The sequence below is a fragment of the Cervus elaphus genome, chromosome 30, assembly GCF_910594005.1.
Source record: "Cervus elaphus chromosome 30, mCerEla1.1, whole genome shotgun sequence".
In the NCBI taxonomy this organism is placed as follows: Eukaryota; Metazoa; Chordata; class Mammalia; order Artiodactyla; family Cervidae; genus Cervus; species Cervus elaphus.
The window spans coordinates 54,065,431-54,079,804 of record NC_057844.1 but is presented as its reverse complement, the minus strand read 5'-3'; positions in this window follow the sequence as shown (position 1 = coordinate 54,079,804).

Below are 14,374 nucleotides of genomic sequence, written 5' to 3'. Positions count from 1 at the left end.
TAGGGTGTTGGCCATGTGCAAACCAAGGCTGTTATGTTACGGAAAGTGGTGTGAGAAATTAAGAAAGGTGGGATCTGCATTTCTTTTCTCTTCTTTGAGCCAAGTCCCACCAGAGAAAAATGAGTCAGACTGTGATGAGACCATCTGCAAGCAGAGATGGATTAACAAAGTAACTGGGCTGAGAGACACACTTCCTGCAGGTGACCTGGAAGCAAAGTTGAGTGAAACTCTCATGGTTTGAACATTGGAGGCTAGAAAAAGCTAAGGTCTTCTCCATCTTAAATGGAGGATGGCTTAGAAGAGGAGGCCTCAGATTGGTACCTGGGGTCTTGAGCACATCCCTTCTACAAAAGTTCTCTGCCAAATACAGGGGGAAATTATTAGAAAAAAAAAATTGTTACTCTAAATGTTTGTATCCCCCTCCAAGATTGTTTCTAATTACCTCAAGGCACTGACCAGGAGGACTGTAGGAAAATGGTCAGGTCACAGAAGCCAGTGGATAAAACACTTAATGCATAAAACTATGTCTACATAGGTTCTTGGCTATTGTTACTCAGAGAATTGACTGGAGCAAAGAGCCTGAAAGCCTGCTAAAGGTTTGAGGGACCAATCTTATCTAAACAAACATCCTGGGACAGGACAAGATGTGTGTGTGACTATTCAACTCTCAAAGCAATCCTTGGGCTCTGAACTGCATTAAAAGCACAGGTAGCCCTGAAGGTGAGCTCCTACCTCAGGGCTCAACATTGCAGAGAAGAGACCAGTGAGATCTCTCAAAGTACATAAACTGGGACAACAAGATGAGGCAAACAAGAGCTGCAGTTCTTATCAGCAGGATCCGATATAAGTCCTGAGATATTGCTTCACTTTTTTCCCACATGTAGATTTTTAATGCAATTAATGCTTTTCCTACTCCACCATAGTATACTGAAGGCTTTGCAAATGGATAACTAGATTATGGGCTTCCCAGGTGGCACTAGTGGTAAAGAACCTGCCTGACAATGCAGGAGAAATAAGAGATGTAGTTTGATCCCTAGGTCAGGAAGATCCCCTGGAGTAGGAAATGATCTACTCAAGTATCCTTGCCTGGAAAATTCCATGGACAGAGGAGCCTGGCCAGCTACAGTCCATGGGGTCTCAAAGAGTCAGACACGACTGAGCACGCATGCAAGAATATTCCACAGGTTGTTATTGTTTTTTGTTTTTTTTTGGTTGTTATTGTTTAGTTGCTAAGCTGCATCCAATGAGAAGAAAAGGAAAGACTGGGTCTCATGTAGTGCTCTTGGCTATTGTATTAGCCTGTCTACTCCTCCCCAGACCTGCATGAGCAATGTCAGCCCCTCAATTAATTAAACCTCTATTGGAGTTTCTGTTACTTGCAGTCAAACTCATTTCTAACTGATATAAAATGAAAACAACTTTCTGTCCTAGTCTCAATAAAGATTTCATGGACTAAGGAGGCATGAAAAGGAGTGGAAGAAAAGAGTAACAAAGTAGTGCTGTATTTTTGTATAAATAAATACAATAAAGTAATGTGTATTTTTGAGAATCCCAGGATGGACCTCTAGAAACCCAAAGTAAATGTGGGGATTCAAGTAAAGATGGAAGCTCTTGCTGGATTTCTTTTGTATCCCCATGAGTTAGAGACCATTTTGCCAATATCATAAATATAACTTACAGGAATGCTCAAGATAAATATTACAGGAAGTCAAAGTATTAGTGTTAGTGAAAGTGTCAGTTGCTCAGTAGTGTCTGACTCTTTGTAACCCCATAGACTGTTGCCTGCCAGGCTCCTCCGTCCATGGAATTTTCTAGGCAAGAATACTGGAGTGGGTTGCCATTCCCTTCTCCAGGGGATCTTCCTGACCCAGGGATCAAACCTGGGTCTCCTGCATTGCAGGAAGGTTCTTTACCATCTGAGCCACCAGGGAATCCTTATGGGGTGGGGGAATGTGGGGACTACTACTGTTATAAACTTTCACTCCATTCAAGGTAAGAGTGCATCCTGTGCTAAGGGGATGGATAAACTAGGAGTCTGGGATTAACATATATATATGTATAAATATATGTATGTGTGTATATATATACACACACACACACTCCTATGTATGAAATAGCAAACCAACAAGGACCTACTGTATAGCACAGGAAACTGCTCAATAGTTTGTAATAACCTGTAAGAGAAAAGTATCTGAAAAAGAGTATCTTTGTGTGTGTGGATGTATATAACTGAATCACTGAGCTATACATCTGAAACTAAAACAACACTGTAAATCAACTATACTTCAATTAAAAAATACAACCTATGACATGATAGAGGGTTTTTCTCATTGTTTCAGGTATATTTTCAGTTCAGTTCAGTTCAGTCAGTCAGTCGTGTCCGACTCTTTGCAACCCCATGAATCGCGGCATGCCAGGCCTCCCTGTCCATCACCAACTCCCAGAGTTTACCCAAACTCATGCCTATTGAGTTAGTGATGCCATCCAACCATCTCATCCTCTGTTGTCCCTTTCTTCTCCTGCCATCAATCTTTCCCAGCATCAGGGTCTTTCCTTTTCAAATGAGTCAGCTCTTCACATCAGGTGGCCAAAGTATTGGAGTTTCAGCTACAACATCAGTCCTTCCAATGAACAGCCAGGACTGATTTCCTTTAGGATGGACTGGTTGGATCTCCTTGCAGTCCAAGGGACTCTCAAGAGTCTTCTCCAACACCACAGTTCAAAAGCATTAATTCTTCAGCCCTCAGCTTTCTTTATAGTCCAACTCTCACATCCATATATGACTACTGGAAAAATCATAGCCTTGACTAGACGGACCTTTGTTGGCAAAGTAATTAAAAAGCAGAGGCTTTTTAATATGCTGTCAGGTGTATTTTACATTTGTTGAAATCAATTGGTTGAGACCTGCCAAGTATGAGTAGCTTGTTGTAAGCACAAGTAGGACTAAAGCACTCAATCCCAAGTGGGAAAAAGCAAGAATAAAATAAACTGCCCCCTTTTGATGGAGAACATATATAGTTGAAAGAGGTACTACAAGGGATATTTGAAGTGAAATCAGTTAGTAGTATCACATGCCTATAGTGTCTCACTCTGAAAATATCCCTTAAGAGTTAAATGAAGCTGGAACCACGTTCTGAAAACCCAGTTGCAACAGCTGCTCTCTGAGCCTCTTCTGCAGAGAGGAAAGAAAATAAGTTTTAATTAAATTGTATTAATTGGTTTAGCTGATCTGGAAATAGAGAAAGAGCTCTGCTCTAATTTTGTTTGTTGGCTCAAGTCCACTTATCCTTGACATGAGAATAAAGGAATGAAGCAATAAAATGCCTACAAATGCCCTGGTAGAGACTTTTAAACTGTCTAAGGTTAAAGAGTGATGCTATCTCAGAGATGAACTTAAAATTCTGTTGCCAACTCAGAGAAGTCAGAAGTGCAAGCAAGAAAAGAGTGTGATTAAAAACCCTACTTCCTTAAAGCTTTGCAAAGCTGCAAAGAAAAGGCAGGCATTCTTCCCATAATAGTGAGCACTTGTTATAGAAAAGGAGAAGGTTGTGAAAGCGTCAGGGTATAATGACCTTATTTCAGGCCACTCGGCGTAAATGTTCGTATATAAGGTAACTGGGATTTCTAAGTGAGTGAGGCTTTACAGTTTGATGTTGCTCTATGCAAAATACATTTTATTAATACTTAAAACCATATTTGAATCCATATCCCTGCTTGTGTTTCAGGATTTTTAATCAGTATTATTCTTTAGAGATATTATTTTAAAGACTTAATGCTAATACAACTTACTTTTTCTCTTGTGTCCAAGTTCCTACAAACTAAAATTTGAATATAATCACAACTACTAGAAACAATTCTTTAAACGGCAAAATTTTATGACACATAGAAGATCCTCTGTAAGAACAGCTTAAATTTTGTTGTCTAGAAAAAATTTCCTTGAAAGTTGGTATGGAGACAATATAGATGGGACGATAAGTCTGCTATGGATTAGGTATTTGTGTCCTCCCAAAATTCATGTGATGAAGCCTTAACCCCATTATGATGGTATTTGGTGATGGAGCCTTTGTGGGGTAATTAGGGTTAGATGAGGTCATAGGGTGAGGCCCTCATAATGGTATTAGTGCCCTTATAAAAAGAGACACCAGAAAGCTTGTTCCCTTCCCCCAATCCCCCGACCTTCTCCCTGCTCTCTCTCTCTCTCCACCATGTGAAGACAAGATAAGAAGATGGCCAGAAAGAGAACTCTCAAGCTTTTAACAGAAACCAACCATACTGTCACTCTAGTCTAAAACTTCCAGTCCCCGAAACTGTGAGAAAATAAGGACCTACTGTTTAACCAACACAGTCTATAGTATTTTGTAATGGCAGCCTAAACTGACTACTACAAAGTCAGTGGGGAAAAAATTAACAGAAATCATCTCTAACCAAATGTTTATAGAAATGAGATTGTATCTCTGATTTCTGCTTTTAATCCATACAGAGGCTCTGAGAGTTGTCTGATTATTAATCTTTGACTGTTCCTTATCACAATCCTGCATCATCATGCATTTTTCCTATAGTATGACGACTGATAAAAGCAAACATCTTTATTTTCCATCTGTCTTGCATGTTAGAACAAACTGTGTCTCCAAAACTCAACTAGGATATCTCTAGAAAGAATTATATTTGCTGTTTTCCTTCCACTGGAAGGCCCATGTGTTTGTGCTCCAAGAATTGTAGCTAAAAGATGGTATGATTGACAATGAGTTTTCCACCAGGGAGAGAAGTGGTGATGGCCCTTGGAGCAGATACAACTCCGGAGAGGGACCAGTGCTTAACTGTATGGAGAAATTGACTCAGGGTGGGGCTAGGAGTAAGGGAAGAAGAAGGAGGAATTAATACACAAAAGGGCCAGAGCTTCCTCCTGTTTTCCCTGTCTAGATCCACTCAGTCATTTATCTGACTTTTCTCCCTCCCCTTTGAGCACCTGTCTGACTTTAACACATACATAATTACACACTTAGTTTCAAAAGCTGAAAATGCCTGGCTTTGGAAAATTCTGACGTACAGCACCATACAGAATGCTCACCTGGATGCAACTTTTTACTCCTTTCCCAACTATAATATCTTATTTTCTAATAAGGCTGCTTAAAGACTTTAGTGGTCAAGGATGACTATTCCTTGCTGCCTCCACCACAGTGAATAGTTCCTGGAGGCAGTTCTCAGGTGGGTCCCCAGGAGTGAGGTCCTAGAAATAGAGTTGAGAGTCACCACTCCTGACAGGCTCCTCTGTTCAGCCTCCTCTGATAATATCACATGGTCAGCACTAGAACCTTTTAATTCTATCACCCCTTATAGGGTGGAGAAAAGAAACCTTTAGCATCACAGTATCTCCTTTTCCTTCTTTCCTGGGGGGTAAAACCTTACAGGAAATTGAAGATTTCTCCCAAATATATTTAAAGCAATTACTTCTGTAAGCAAGTTTCTAACTCCAGGATAAATGCTCTTCCTTCCAGATCATTTGATCCTCTGTGAGGGCAGAAGGATGAAAACCCAAATGCTGATGTTTCCCCAATGACCCTTTCTGCTGTGAGTTTGTGCCAATATTCTTTGCTGTGGAGTGATGACATTTTCCCTCTTTCCCGCCTACCCAGAGCCAGGGGTCAGCTTCTAAAGGTCCAGGAAATATTCACAAAGTCCCTTAGCATCTCAAATTCATTTTTAATGTGAATGTCCTTTCTAAAGAGACTTTACTGCTATGTTTATCAAAATAGTACCTTCATGTGCTAGTCATTTACTGTTGTTGTTTAGTAGCTAAATCGTGTTTGACTCTTTTGTTACCCCATTGAAAATAGCCCGCTATAGTCCAAAGGATTTTGGACAAATCTGTCCGTAGGATTTTCCAGGAAAGACTACTGGAATGGGTTGCTATTTCCTCCTTTGGGGGATATTCTCAATCCAGGGAGCAAATCTGCATCTCCTGCATTGGCAGGCAGATTCTTTAACTGAGCCATGTAGCAAATTACTCCCAAACTTAGTAGCTTAAAATAACATACATTTATTATCTCAGTTTTGGATGAGGTAGGGGATGGAAATTGGGAATCTGAACACAGCCTAGCTGGGTCCTCTGCTTCACATCCTCTAACAAGGCTATAATCAAAGCCTCAGTCCAGGTCTCATCTGAAGACTTGACTGAGGTTTATCCACTGTGCGTCTCAGTGGTGTGGTAACCTTTGTCTTCTCACAGCGTTTTGCCTGAGGCCCCCTGTCTTTTGTGGGCTGTGGATTGGAGGCTCCTCCCACTTCCTGGTGCAAGGGGCTCCTCCCATGTGGTAACTTGCTTATGAAAGCACAAAAGTCAAGAAGGTGACGGAGAAAGTTTGCTAACAAGACAGAAGTTACAGTCTCTTGTGATCTTATTATGAAAGTGACAACCCCTCATCTTGGCTATATTGCATTGCTTAGAAGTAAGTCCCACCCACATTTAGGAAGAGCAGATTATCAGAAGCTGTGCATTCGAGATGTAAGAATGCTCAGGGGTCATCTTAGAGGCTGCTTTTCATACCAATCATTAGAGAAAATTTAGAAGATGCAGTAAAATTAGATGATCAGTGTGACCGAAAATCAACCACCCAAAAATCAATCAACAATACTTGTTCTAGTCTTGACTTCCATGCAAATGGTTAAATAAAACTTAATGATCATCACAATCTACACCATAATTTTTTTTAAGTTATCTCTAAGTTTTATAGTTAATTAACTTTATCTAAATAATTTACTTCAGTGTATAGATGTTTCTGTATTATTACAGCACTCTCTCTTTTGCATTAAAGTCCATCAGATTTATTATTATTTATTTAAACATTCTTTTGAGTTTGGAATTTTCTCATTATTTCTCTATTATAAATAAGAACACTGAGCATCTTTATGAACTCACTTTTTCCTCTGTAGTTTGGAATTCTCTTCTAATGGATTCTCAGAAGTAGCATATAAAAGTTAGGGTTATGTTAAAAACGTGGGATAAATATTCAGAGTATTTTCCAATATTCCTACTAGTAAGATAATATGGTAGCAAGTAATAGATGACATTCCAGACAGATCTTTGATGTAAGGGAGATACTAAAAGGGGTAAACTAGGAGAAAGTCAGGGAAGAAAGTCCACTGGAGGAAATGGAGGCAGGTGAGAGTCAGAGTTGAACACGATGACAGTTTGCTTTAGGGAGACTGAGTAGACAGGGAGAAACGACCACTGAACTAATGAAGAGATGTGGATGGGATGCCAACACAGTCATCTTTTGGTGTTTGCAGGGTATTGGGTCCAGGACCCTTGTCAATACCATCTGCAGATGTTCAAGTCCCTTATATAAAATGGCATAGCGCAGTCAGCCCTCTGTGAGTTCTGCATTCATGATCTAACCAACCATCAATATGGAGGGCTGACTGTATCATAAGAGAATGGACAAGAGAAAGGATGATAATGGGGAAGGATGGGTAGGTGATCCAGGTAAATACTCAGGGATGGGTCAATACGTCTGACAATCAGCTATTGGTGACAAAGGGGGCCCACTCTGTCACTGGGACAGGTCAGAAGCCTAACTACTATGTCTAGACAAGGTTAATTTGATGTTGATTAATCTAAAATATTTAGTAGTTAGTAGTTTAGCACTAGCACTCCTTCAATTTCCCACAATAACAAAAGAATTGTTCTAACATTTATAATTCAGCTGAGCCTGTTGATGGAATTTAATTAGAGAGTTGCAGAATGGGGGTTTGGGAGCAATCTGAGACTTTTAGCATCATTTGCTTGATGGGGATAAAGAAGCTGTGAAGTGGGGAAAAAAATGAGTGCTCCAAGGAGTGTGCAAAATTTTATAAGTTAGAAGGAGAAAATTATCTAATTATTTAGAAATTTAATTTAATCATGTTCTTGTGCATATTTTAAAAAGTCTTTTATATTAATTTGAGGAATAGGAAAGAAAAAGAAAATATCTACCTGTATATGTTGATTTTGCACAAAATATTATTATGAAATTTGTCCCTGGGCCAAAGAAAGGGAAACATTCTATTTAGTGTGTTTAGGGTTCAGATGGAAAGTATGTTTTGACTTAAACTATAGAAGACTCAAAAATAACTTTATGTATTTGTCAATAAGATATAGGTACAAGAATAAATCACTTTATTAAATTTAACCTAGACAGCATATTAAAAAGCAGAGACATCACTTTGCCAACTAACATCCACCTAGTCAAAGGTATGGTTTTTCCAGTAGTCATGTACAGATGTGAGAGTTGGACCATAAAGAAGGCTGAGCACCAAAGAATTGATGCTTTCAAACTGTGGTGCTGGAGAAGACTCTTGAGAGTCCCTTGGGCTGCAAGGAGATCCAACCAGTCCATCCTAAAGGAAATCAGTCCTGAATATTCATTGGAAGGACTGATGCTGAAGCTGAAACTCCAATACTTTGGCCATCTGATGGGAAGAGCTGACTCACTGGAAAAGACCCTGATTCTGGGAAAGATTGAGGGCACAAGGAGAAGGGGGTGACAGAGGATGAGATGGTTGATGGCAACACCTACTCAATGGACATGGGTTCAAGCAAACTCTGTGAGATACTGAAGAACAGGGAAGCCTGGTGTGCTACAGTCCATGGGGTTGCAAAGAGTTGCCCATGACTGAGTTACTGAACCACAACAAAATGAGGTAAAGCAATTGTGGCAATAATAATTAGAATTTCACTTCTCTCCAAATAGATCTTTGGTAAGAAAATAAAGCACTAAGAGAAGAGCCCCCATGCCTCACTGGAGAGGGATCAGTGATGAGTCAACTTTGCTGGGAGGAGCAGGGCAACATGATAAAAGGACTGAGGCTGAGAGTTTGGGATTCCAGCCATGGCATTTGGATGTGCTACAGGGAGACTCAATGCTACTCTTTCATCTCTCCCTCGGACAGGAAATGCAGGAACCGCATAACTGAACTCTGGTCCAAGAAAGGCCAATAATATCACATTCAGAATTCTCCCATTCACCCCAAAGAGAAGAATGCCAATTCATGGGGGTATCCTCCCTCGGACTTTGGATGGGAGAATGAAGGGTAGGTATTTGGTTCTATTTCTTTGCTGTTCCCCAAACCCAAATAAGTAAGCTTGTTATTGTTTGTAGGGACCTGTCCCAAAGACTGCTCAACTTGGCAGAAATCTGTTTGTGGGAGCCTGCTATAAAGGCTGTTTAAATGATAGAAGCCTGTGTGGGGGTGGATCAGGAAGAAGTAAACAGAGCATCTATAAAATACTCTTCCTAGTTCAGAGGTCAAGTATATAGCAATTCATATCAGGAACTTGGACTTTATGACAAAGACAAAAAATAGCTACACAAACAAATCTCCTTATGTAAGCTAGTTGGATATTGAGAGCAAAAATTGAAGCGTAGGCTGATTATTATTCTGGAATTTTAATAGGATCACCTAGTAAAAGTTATTATTATAGAGCACTTATTACATAATACTGATAGACTGCCTGCTAAGTCACTTCAGTCATGTCAGACTCTTCGCCAACCTATGGTCTATAGCCCGCCAGCCTCCTCTGTCCATGGGATTCTTCGGGCAAGAATACTGGAGTGGGTTGCCATGCCCTTCTCTAAGGGAACTTCCTGACCTAGGGATGGAACCCTCATCTCCTGAGTCTCCTGCACTGAGGGTAGATTCTTTACCACTGAGACCCCAGGTAAGTCCAAAATTGACAGCACTAGATAGTAAAAACAATATGTGGAAGGTGGACTAAATGATGTCCAGAGATCATTCACATCTTATAATAGCTTTATTTCTATGCATGAATGAAGAAGAAAGAAATTACACATTAAATTCACAAGTGTAGAAAAAGAATAACTAAGAAATGTAAGTTACATTGTAGAAAAACATATTTAAAACAAATGGAAACTTTTTAGATAAATGTAAACTGTCAAGGTGACCTCTCTCTGAAGCTCTGAACCAGTGCCTTAAGAACCACTAGTAATGATGATATGAATGTGAAAAAATGTCCAATACCACTACACTTACATATGCCATGACCTAGAGTCATTTGCTGTCTTATTTCTAGTATGTGGTCTTCTTTATGAGAGATTCTGTGTCATAAGGTATCCCTAATGTCAAATTTAGTGCCAGGATGCTTGAAAAAAAATGATTAAATGAACATTTTCATAAATAATCTTTAATGCTCTGTTATTCAAACTACATATATTCCTGATCCAGTTTGTCTGGAAAATATTTTGTCAAATTTAATCCCTATTAGGAGCTTCATTTTTTGGCACAGAATTCTCAAAGTCTAAATGAGAAAAGCATCCTCCTCGTGGCTTGAGAACAATTGCATTGCACCTTTCCTAATATCCAAGTTTGACTAATTCTCACATGTATCTCAGAAATATGAATAACATCTTCATGCAATTCATATAAGGCACAGAAGATAGGTATCATTATTTCTGTTTTAATGACAGATTTTGAGGTTAAGGTGACTCATGAACAGCTGAGCAGCCAGTCAGTAGGAGAAACCAAAATAGAACGGAAACGCCTCCACGGCCAGCCCCACACTCCAACCTCCAGAGCACCCTCCTCAGGGGATTGGAGCGTGATGCGCCTGGGAGGGAACTGTGCAGGCTTCCTTCAGGTTGATGAGCTGCAGGAAGAAGGGCTGGCTGTCCCCCACGAACAAGCACAACTCACACTCCATCTAGCAGATAAAATTGGAAGACAAGAAGAACTCAGAGAAGCGAGTCCTTGAAACAAGGAGCTCCATTTATTTGGAGGAAAATGATTCATTCACCTCTAACTGAGTAATTTTCAAAAATCACCATCCAAGTTGTCTAAACAGAATAATTTCTACATCCCAGAGAATGTCACCGTAAAAGGCCAACGACCTTATGTGTTATGCCTAGCCTCCTTTACTCTCTGTCAGGGGAAAAATATTTTATTAGATGGGTTTCTCTGATTCTTTTTATGTACGCAAGAAAAGAATAGCAAGGCATGCGTCCATTGCAGGTTACATAGAATGAAACTACTTTTAAAAAATCAGTGATGGAATATAGCAGGTGTCAGTCTTTGATTTGCAAACAAATTATTCTTGAAATTCTTAAGGAGCTTAAGAATGTTCTTAGAATACTTAAGGAGCTTAAAGGTAATTTAAAAAATGTTTTAAAAATATTAACAGTCATCCTATGTCCACAAGCAAAATAGCCCTGAATGGATGAATTAAAAGTTATATCTGTAATGTGTTTGATAAGGTTAAGATGCACCCCTCCCTGCATCATCCAATTCAAATAATCCTGTTGTCCAATGCAAATACAAGCTTCCAGTAACCAGTCAGTCCTTCCCCTACACCTCTGTAACTGGAGGCCTGCGTGTCTATCATACTGAGGCTGCTTTCATAATTTCAGTGGGCCGGGTTCTAAGAGAAATTTTAAAACTGTTTTCCTCTCCACTGAGGTTTTTTTTTTTTTTTTGCCATAGTACTATAGCTTACAGCAACCCACATCTCACAAAGAGGAGGAAAAGATGGTTACTAAAACTTTTGCTTAATTCACCAGAGAATTTCTAATACTATTACTGTCCATCCCATACTCAAATTATTATTGAATCATTCCCCACAGCCTTACACCATTGGTCCCACTTGCTCACTTTTCTCGGCTGTACACTGCTGCCTGTGGTTTGGTTTATAATCATTCATTTCTCCTCTGAAGTTAAACTTCTAGAATTTATGTTCTCCAAGGTCTGACTATCCCAGCTCCTCTGAAAAACCAAGCATGAATGCGAAGCAGTCAAGCCATTGGGTATAAAGAGAGGAGGCTGTGAAAGAGATAAGCAAAGTAAACCAGGCACGCGGAACTCACACTTGGCCATAAGGAACAGCCTGAGTCTGATAGGAGGACTTCAGCCAAAACAGAAGGTTCTTGTGGGGAGGCGGCTGATACGGTCAGGCTGGAAAAACCTCTTCACTTCTTCCTGTGGGCACCTGAATTCCACAGGCTTGCAAATGGCAAAGTCACTGAATAACGATTCCTTAGAGTTTTCTGCGTGCTCATTGCAGGCCTTGAACATGGCATGTGGCTCAGAACATGATGATTTCAGTTCCTTGAGCAAACTCAGATAAAATAGGAGAGGGGAGGGAAATATTTCCCTGCTTATCCTGGACACTGTCCCATGAAAGCGAGGCAGTACAGTCAAGGAAAGCTTTCTGAGGGGTGTTAGTAAAATGTGACACTATTCCAGTGTAATCTAGCTAGTAGGAGGGTCAATGGCCGCCAAGGGCTTCACACACTGTCTCTTTGATGTGGACAAGCTAAGGAGCCATGAAGACACACATGGCCTTACTCTTTGGATAAATCCAGCAGAAAAATTATATTTGGCCAATGAGTCCCTCTGAAAGACCCTGTATCTACACAAAATTTGATAGTGATTTACTTCTCCTTGGAAGCTATGAATATAGTGTGGACCCTGAGAAATCTTCACAAGTTTAATTAAGATTAAGGCTAGACTGGAGAGAAGTTGGCTATATCTTGAGTAACTCCACTGCAGGAGAAGGATTCTTGGGGCCCTTGTTTTACATCGTGATTTTCCCTGCACAGTTTCGCCTAACCTAAGATTTTGCACAACTAACACAGTACCGGCTGTATACTCCCACTTCTGCCCACTGCAATGGGGGGAATTTGATGAAGTGTCAAACACATGCCAATGTTAGACAGAAGCCAACCTTCAGGGTGAAATGCTGTCTGGAAAATCAAGCTGGAAATGTTTACTCTGGTATCCATTATCCCCCTGAGAGGATCTAGGATGAGTCTTAGCAGATCTCAGATCTTATATGACAAGGGATAGCAAAATATTCACAAATGGGTGCAGGACCCCAACCTGTTAAGACTCAGCATCTAGAACCTTATTTCATTTTTACCTTTTCTTGTTTGTTTTTTGCCCCCTCCCCAATTTTTTTTTTTCCCAGGGAGATGCTATTATTTCTTCCACTATCTTTGCCTTCCCCATTCAGTTAGTCTACTCCCATAAATGCTTATCTTCCACGCATTCATTCACTTACTGATTCAACAAGTACTTGCTGAGGTGCAGGTCTGCTTCTGAGTGCTAGGATAAGAAAACAAGACGCACTGCTTTGTTCCCACTAGACAATCAAACAGATGGTTTAATTCAAGTGGGCATTTTTATGGTCATCTGAGGGCAACAGTCCTATATGGAAAGTAACATAGTGGGCAGTGCCCATTTGAGGTCCCATTTGGAGCAGATAGATCCACAGAGACAAAAAGTAGATTGGCGATTGTCTAGGGATTTGGGAGGGGGAATGGGGAGTGATCGCCAGTAGGTATGGGGTTTCTTTTTGGGCTGATGAAAATTTTCATCTATTGGTTGTGATGATGGCTGCCCGACTCTGAATAACATGGAAGACTTTGTATGGATAAATGGTGTGGCATGTGAATTATATCTTAATAAAGCTGCTATAAAAAGGAATGGGAAAGGCTGGAGGATTTGTCAGGGTAGTCTCTATGATGCATTGATTATTTCATCTTTGAAGCTCTTGAAAGGCTTTTAGAGTCACTTAGGAATCAGGCTGGCCCAGAATCCTGAACCCTACCCGTTCTTCTTTGAGCTGTTCTCTCTTGAACTTTGTTACTTGCCCAGACAGGATATGCTATAAAAAAAAAAAAAAAAAACTGAGAAGAATAAACGGTCTCAGTTCCCACTGCCTGCAAATCTGGGTGGGATACATTACTGGAATGATTAGAGCAGGGGTGTACAGATTCAAGGGATTAGATCTGATAGAGTGCCTGAAGAACTATGGATGGAGGTTCGTGACATTGTGCAGAAGGCAGTGATCAAGACCATCCCGAAGAAAAAGAAATGCAAAAAGGCAAAATGGCTGTCTGAGGAGGCCTTATAAATAGCTGAGAAAAGGAAAGAAGTGAAAGCAAAGGTGAAAAGGAAAGACATACCCATTTGAATGCAGAATTCCAAATAGCAAGGAGAGATTAGAAAGCCTTCCTCAGTGATCAGTACAAAAAAAAAAACAAAAAAAAAAAACAGAGGAAAATAATATAATGGGAAAGATTAGAGATCTCTTCAAGAAAATTAGAGATACCAAGGAAACATTTCATGCAAAGATGGGCTCAATAAAGGACAGAAATGGCAGGGACCTAACAGAAGCAGAAGATATTAGAAAGAGGTGGCAAGAATACACAGAAGAATGATACAAAAAGGATCCTTAGGACCCAGTTAACCACAATGGTGTGATCTCTCACGTAAAGCCAGACATCCCAGAATGCAAAGTCAAGTGGGTCTTAGGAAGCATCACTATGAACAAAGCTAGTGGAGGTGATGGAATTCCAGTTGAGCTATTTCAAATCCTAAAAGA